We start from the raw sequence: 8,825 nt of genomic DNA, 5'->3' as shown, positions 1-8,825 counted from the left end.
TTTGCGATTGTTTTTTAGTAAAATCAAAACCAAATCAAATAGTATCGGTTTTCAAAATTTAAAACCAAACCTAACTAAACCAAACCAAATATTCATTTTTTTCATCGATTTGGTTCGGATTGCGGTTCGGTTTGATTTTTTAACCAATAACCATGTACAACCCTCGATATATGTATCACAATTTACTACTCCCTCTATTAAATTTTACTTGTCACACTTTGACTTGACACACCATTAAGAAAATTATTATTGATATAAGTATTTAACCAAACTATCCCCTATTAAATGATGGCTTGAAAATGATTCTAAAAATAAGTATTTAATGTTAAGGGTAAAATATGAGGAAAAAAAATTTGTCTTTTCTTGATATGTCAAAAGTGACAAGTAAAAATGAAAATTTATTTTAGAAATAAGTGACAAATAAAAGTGAACCGAGGAAATAGATACAAGTATCACAAATTAAACTCCTAAAAGTCTTTTTGAAAAACTAATTAAGGATAGTATAAAAAAACTAAACATCAAGAATAATATCCTTGTGAATAGGGGTGTACAAGTCAAACCGTAAAGTCAAACCGAATCGACGAACCAAATCAAATCGAAAAAAAACCGATTTGTGGTTTGGTTTGGTTGGTTTGGCGGTTGAAAAAAAAAACCGACCACTCTTGGTTTGGTTTGGTATTAAACTAAAAAAAGTCAAACCGAACCCAAACCAAATCAACATAATATATATATATTATTTATAGATAAAAAATATTACGAGAGAGATCTGTTTATTAATTAAACGATTATAATGTTAAAAAAATGCACTTAATAATTAAGATCTAAAAATGACCTACATTAAGTACAAATAAGTCGGCCTTATATGTTTGCAATTGTTAATAATATTGAGATTATTTTATTTCAAATTTGAGCTTGTAAAATTTGTAAATATTTTATTTTGTATTAAGATCCGAAGTTACAATTATATTGTTATAGTTTTTCAAATTCGAAGTTAACAATTTACTTTGCAAATATTTCATTTTTGTATTCAGTTTGATTGTATCCTTAAACTTATTAATTTAACATAATGAACGTTGATATTTAAAAAAAAAATTGTACTCATGTGAATTTTACCGTCTTTACGAAAATTTCTATTCATTTAACATTTCTTAAGTTTAGCTTATCACACAGGTAAGTGAAAATATATTTTATCTCTTTTTCAAACACCGTATAGTTGTAAAAAACCGAAAAAACCAAATAACCGACTAAAACCGAAATCGAAAAAATCAACTTTACGTTGTTTGATTTGGTTTTTAAATTTAATAAATCAACATAATTGGTTTAGATTTTTTTTAATGAAAAACCAAATCAAACCGACCTATGTACAACCTATTTGTGAATGCATTAATTTCCGCCGTCTTAACCCACTAAGCAGTGGTCCACCTTATACAAGACTTCTAAGGTTAATTTGTTTTTCCCACTTTTTATGTTTTATTTAATTATATGATAAAGTACAAAATTATTTACTCCCTTCGTTTTATAAAGAATGACCTAGTTTGACTTGACACGGAGTTTAAGAAAATAAAAAAGACTTTTGAATCTTGTGGTCCTAAATTAAAGTTATGTCAAATGTACAAAATTGTCCTTTAATCTTGTGGTTTTAAACATGCCACGTAGAAAACTGAAATTAAAATGTTACCAAAAAAAGAAAGAGGTCATTCTTTTTTAAACAAGTTAAAAAGGAAATGAGATCATTCTTTTTAAAACGGAGGGAATATGTGTTACGAAAATATGAAGGTGAAAAAATTAAGCTAACAAAACAGCACTAATGTCGAACAGAGCTCCAGCTAAGATTGTATAGTGTTTGAGAGTAAGGGAGGGTGAATCTTTAAGAGTAGGAATAATGATGGTAGGGAAATTAACCCATGTATGGCTGGTATTGAATTATAAATATGTTGAAAGTTTTATTAATATATTATCTTTGTTAACCAAATTAAAATAAATAAATAAATAACAGTGGTATGCACCTACCACTGACATACTCATTTGTTATTGAATTTAAGTCAGCACACGGAGTGGTCGAAGTGAGACAAGTTGAGGTGGTGGAGTCCTCTCACAATTCGATATATGCCACTAAAAAATTTCACTCTAAATTGAAGAATCGAATGTCCACCTAATTGAGGATTATTCAACATGAAAATATATTAAGCTTTTATTTGTTTGTACTCAATAAATATCTTTAATTTAATTATTCAGATCTTAATTATTAAGTTCGCTTGTTTTTAAAGTGTGAATTCAAATTTTAATCATTCAGTGTATTTGTTTTTCTTATTTTACAATCATTTAATGTGTTTGAAAACATCTGAATGAAATTAGTCTTAATATCTTTAAGATGTCTATTTAAGATGTTTTTTAATAAAAAATGATAGTTCACCGCTATTCCATCTACTTTCATCCACCACCCACAACCACCATTTCAGCCTTCACAACTAGTCTAACACCACCTACCATCCACAACCACCATCCTCAACCCAACCACAACCATCACTATCACCAATTATTCAAGATAAGGATCAAGCAAAATATAAGGATCGAGTTGATCAACGTGGTACACCTGTGTTAGCTATTAAAGAGTTAGAATCGGAATGGGACTAGGTTATGTAGGTGTAGTAGTAGTAGTTAACCTCTACTCTTGTAATTGTATCTGTAATATAGTATAACTCTCAGTGTTGCTAGCCTAGAACTCTATAACTCTGTATCTACTCTTATATAAGGAACATGTACACAATAATTTTAATCATCAATACAATCCTTAATTTTTCTCATTTATTGCTTGATATTTCTACATGATTATAGAGCTTTAAGATCTTTCTCTGTCTATTTATTGAATCTAAAATAATCACACGTCGAACTGAAATGGCTCCCTCTACCAATAATCTGTCCATTTTTTCCCTTTACCACTTCATTGCTTCTTGTTCTATAAACGTAAGCCAACAAACTATCTCATATAGAGGACACAAATAATACAATTGATTCAGGTGATGAGATTAACTTATATCATCAAGGAGAATGAACCAACAGTGAGTAGTTGTTCCACTGGAAAGGGTGTTGAGAAAGTTGTAGCTATAGGTGTTGAGGAAGATGCAGAAGATAGTGACAACATTAATTGATGACTGAGAGGAGAAAGATGTACTGCTAAGGTGTTGGATCTCGGGCACCTTGACAGAAGAAATCATGTATATGATTGTAGGTTTCTCAACTGCCTAGGAGATGTGAGAATTCTTAGAAGATGCCTATCTTCAAGCAACAAAATATAAGGAGTTTTAGATTAAACAACAATTGCAAAGTGTTTGGCTAGGAACTAAGAAGATTAATGAAAACATTAAGAAATTCAAAGGCATATGTGACGGCCTTGCAGTCATTCACAAACATGTAGATGAAGTTACCAAAGTAATCAACTTTGCTAGAGGTTTAAGTCTCAAGTACAAGACTTTCATAACTGTCATGCTAGGTAAGATACCATATCCCACTCTTAAACAATTTTTAATGCTCTTAGTGGTTTTGATAATGTTGGATATTTAGTAATATATTGTGGTCTTAAATTGAACAGACACAATTATTCATGAAAGAATATGACTATTATGAAAAGTCATTTATTCATGAAAGATATGCCTATTTTGAAAAGTTATTTGTTCATGATAGAACACGACTGTTATGAAAATTCATATCTTAAGTTCTATAAATATAAGACTCTCTAGAAGTAGCCAATAAAAAAATTTGCACGTATATAAAAGGATTTTGTTGTATCCTGAAGGGAATTGCTTTTAATTTCCTCAATATGTTTATGAGCAATATCTCGTTAAAGAAAGTGATTTTTCATGCCTCAAGGCCTCCTTCTTCTTAATTCCACTATATTTCCTATTATTTTTTCTAACCAATAGAAAGAGGATGAATAAAAAATGCCACAACAGAACCTGCATTTTTTCCCAAAAGGGCAAGGGAAAAGGAAACTCCTCTCAGAGGAGAGGAAACAACAAATTTAACTCCGGAAGAAAAGGTTTCAAGCTTGTTGGAAGGATCAAATACTCATGGATTAGGCTATAAAGGATGAGTCTTCTCTTTTCACGGTTAGACTATATAGAACCAGAATAATAGACTGATTGATTGTGGCAGGTCAAAGCCCTCTATTGTCTGTTGGAGGAGATTGATTGGACTTTATATCGCACCTTACTTCAGTGTTAGTTGATGTTGTTTCCAAAATAAATTAAAATCACATAAAATAAATTGTGATCACAAATAAAATATGAAGGAACATAACTTTATTGATAAATATGTAGGTACAATTATGTTCCTCTCTTGATTCTTCCCTCATAAGATTTATCCATGATTCGAGGGCCGTTAGTGGTGTATTACTCAAACTAGGATGTTTGATTTTGATCTCTCCATGAATATTCCATGAATTTATAGAATATTTTGAGAGGCCTCTTAAAGGGAATATAGTACCTTTTATATATATATGCATGAACTAGGATTTAGGGTTAAGCAGCCTCCAAGAATCCTAATTAAAATTGAACACACCTCGTAGAGTCCCAAAAGAATTTAATGTCTACAAATTCCCCCTACTTCAAGGCTTATTGGAGTGTAGACTTAATGAAACTCAAAGAAGAGACTTGAAGTACTCATTTTTCCACCTTTGTGGTTTTGTGGTTTCATATTTGCATATTTAATATGTGAGAGAAGAGATGAAGGACAGATTTGGTCCAACCGGATGTGCAAATTTGTATGTGTCTAAAGTTTTGTTCATGAAATACAACAAACATGAAAGAAAAATAGCAAGCAAACAATAGTATTTGTATTTAAAATTGTGCGAAGGTTACAATCTTTATGAAATCCTTAAGAAAAGAGATGTTATCTCCTAATTCTTCTCTTCACGGTTGTTCTTGATTTGATGAAGTATTTGCGGCTCAGCACTTGTTGCGAAGACTTCTTTGTATGTGAAAGACTTTTAGATCACCACTGAAGAGCAAGGTTTCTCTATGTATATCTTTCTCTCTTTCTGGTCTTATAAAGACCCCTTTATATAGGCGTGAGCTATGGGTTGGGTGGTATTTTGGTCCAAGTAATTTTAGAGGACCTTGGAATTGAAGAACATCAGTTGGGCTCATCTGGCCAACTTAATGGGTGGGTCCCAATGTAATTTGGACTTCATTTAAGTCATATAATTTTAACTTAAAAAATTAATCCGACTTTATTAACCAATAATTTGACTTGGTCAACGTATCATTAATTTAAGATTTAATCCAAATTTAATATGAATTTACCAATTAAACTTCATTGTCTACAAATGTCCCCTACTTCGAGGCTTGTTGGGTTGAACGATTAGTTGAACTTGTAAAGACAAGCCTTGAAGTATTTGTGAAACAAATGTTTTTTTCTCACGCAGTTGATCTTTGGAGAAACATTTGAAACTTCATAAGAAATGACTATGCCGACATGTTGAGGTTATCCAAATCAACATATACCGGAGATTTCTGGCTGCATTCTCTAATTTGTAAGATATTATTTGACTTGCGGTCATTTACCAACTCATTTTCTATTAGAAGTGTTTATAGCTCATGAAGACTTATCGCATGGTATTTCTTTGTAGCTTAATGATTTTATTCGGGTAATCAACAATAAAATGGTTGTCAATTATATGAGCAAGGACTGCGTCTAGAAGCTTGAATTGGTGATATGAAGCTTGTGATTTCGATGCAAATTTTAGGTATTGCTTTCCTTGGGGTTGAATGCCCTTCCGGCAGGTTCTCCTCCAATTTCACTCGATCACTCGATCACTCGAAAATGTAAGGACTTCAAATTCTCATTACGTGAGTCAAACCTCATTCAGAGGCCTTCTCATGCATATGTAGAAAACATTTCAAAATTTACCAATTTGATTGCGAGGAAAGTTCCCCCCTATTGGGTGTGGAAACATACGTGTAACTTGAAGTAACTCTTCTATTGTCAAACATTTCCATAATCGCATAATGTCTGTGAAACTTGAGGTAACTTTGATAGTTGTCATAGTTTTGTTTCAACTGGAAGGCAAAAACATGTTGCACATCCTTTTTTTTAACAAACCTTTCCATGGTTGCCTGATTTTGTGCAACTTGAAGTAAAAACAAACTTCTATAGTTGTCATATTTTGCAACTTGAAGTAAATGGAAGGTGTCAAAGCCCTCCTTTTTTTATTTTCCATGTTGGTTTTTGGGAAAACTTTACACGTTTTCAGGATTATTTTTTTTCAAGTTTGATTTCAATGGGATTTCAATAACTTGGTTCCTATGAAAACTTACCATAATTTGTTTCCTAGGAAAACTTAACATAATTTGGTTCCTATGGAATTTCCATAACTTAATTCCTATGAAATTTTTCCATAATTTGATTCCTATGAAAATATATCATAATTTCCATAATTTGTAGGAACTAAACTTTCCATAATTCGTAGGAATCAAATTGATATCTCTATATTTTGAAATCTATATATACCCACATTCACCAGGTGATAGTGTATTGATTTATTGCATCACCAAGTTCAATTGAGTTCCTCTCTGTTCAGTAAGTCCTTTTCCCAACTCTGATTTTCGTCACTTTTTCTTCAGCTCAATGCGATTGTGGTAGAAAATTCATATCTCGTTGTTAGAATATTTAAATCGTGATCCATTTGATTTTTCAGAAACTAGAATTGTAGAGCTACAACATACATGAAAATCAAGATAAGACAACTCCCGAATTTTCTCAGGTAATTTTTTGAAGTCAACTTGAAGTTCTGATGAACTAATTGCACTAGCTTAGTGCAACTTCATGAGAAAATCATATCTCGGCGTAGGAATAACAAAATCACAAGCGGTTTGTGGATTTGGAAGAAAACTCATAGGGATACATCATATATGAAAACCATGATTAAATTGCATCTGTACTCATTCAGTTTTCTATTTGAAATCAACCTTTTGACAACCACAAAATTGGGATTAACACCTTATCTTTGGACATGTTCTTACAAATCCAACTTTTTTATTTTAATTAATTTTTCAAATTTTATATAGAGAAATATGGCTTCGATCCTGCAACATGATGCACTTCCGCAATCGAGATACGCCACATCCTCTTCTTGAAATAGTGGGTGACCAACAAAATTGGAATACCAAAGTCCTACTTTTGGGGGTTTAGCCTCCGGCTATCGGCGGATCTCTTTCCTAGGAGCTCATAGAAAGATAGCGAAGTCAGATAGTTCTTTCTTGCTTTCCTTCTATCTTTCTTTCTATTTCAAAGTGGTTCAGATCACTGCTTACTTACTTGACTTGCAATCGGAGAAGCACTTTGATAAAACAGATTTGATCTTGACCGATTCAATTAAGGTATTAGTGTTTGTTCTATTATAAACAAAGATCGCATTTTTTGCACTTCGTTCAAATAATAGTTGTACCCGTACGGAATTCTTCTGTTTCTCAGTATGATCTCTATCATCATCTCTATTCCCCTTATCAATTCTCCTATCCTATTTAGGTCTATGAATTTCTCTATCAATTCCATTACCTTATCCTTACCCATGAGAAATAGAATAGAATAAAGAATGAGATAGTCTATATCCTGTATCGATCATAGGGCGCCGCGGGAAATCTATACCTGCAGATGAAAGAGGAGCTTCTACGTGAACATTTCTAACAGTGGTTTCTCCTCCAACAGTCAAGTAACTAGCACCATTATTAGTGGGACGTCTGATTAATCTCTTCTCCTTAGTGAATGGTAAAACGGATATAAAAAATGTCATCAGAAACTTCTCGAGTCAGGATACTCATATGAAAGTTCCTTTACAGAAATCCGCAATTCAGCATGACGTAGCATCTTCCAAATCTTCTCATCTTGATGAATGTTTTGGCAATTGGAGTGTTCCCCTTCTAACTTTGACAATACACCTGGTTACTGGGAATGGGTAGAGGATGTGTTGCTTTGCCACAAGGAGATTTTGGAGCTCATCAAAGATTATGATGCTATATATACTTCTTTGTTCACATACAACTATGACGACAACGTGCTTCATGCATTTTTAAAGCTTTTTTGTCTATCTACCAACATGCTTTCTAATTTCATTGGAGTGATGCCCATGTCACTTTGGGACTTAAAAGCAATTGGAGGTCTTCATGTACAAAGGTAATATTATGATAAAGTGGTTCCCTCAGCGAAAGGTGATCTCCAGGAGGTGTCTATCCATGATTGGAGACATTCGTTATCTATTATGTCCTCTAAACCAGAAACTCATCTAATCATGGATGGAGACCTCATGGAGATAATCTTTCGCATATCTAAAGAAGGGCGAAAACAAATATAGACAACTTTTGGGAAGAAGCAATTCTTCTTGAGTATCAATCTGTGTCAATTCTTTTACTGATGAAATGACTTTGTTATGACACTTACCTTGAACAGGAGGACCTCCAATTGCTTGTAAATCCCAAAGTGATATGGACATATCTCCAATGAAAGTAGAAAGTATGTTGGTAGATGGACGCCAAAAGTGACAAAAAGCATGAAACACATGTTGGGTTTTAAAAGGTGTGAATGGAAAATGAAGAGTTGCGATTTTTATGAAGAGTTGTGACTTTTATGAAAAGTTGCGACTTTTATGAAGAGTTGTGATTTTTACGAAAGTTCTGACTTTTACAAAAAGTTGTGACTTTTATGAAAGGTTGTGACCTTTCTGAAAGATTGTGACTTTTCCAAAGGGTTGTGACTTTTCCGGTAAGGCACAATAAGGACCTTTTCACACTACCCTTTGTTTTATATAAATTAAGGTATTTCCTCTCATTTTA

Source organism: Solanum tuberosum, unplaced genomic scaffold, assembly GCF_000226075.1.
Source record: "Solanum tuberosum cultivar DM 1-3 516 R44 unplaced genomic scaffold, SolTub_3.0 scf00176, whole genome shotgun sequence".
NCBI lineage: Eukaryota > Viridiplantae > Streptophyta > Magnoliopsida > Solanales > Solanaceae > Solanum > Solanum tuberosum.
This window is presented reverse-complemented; position numbering follows the sequence as displayed.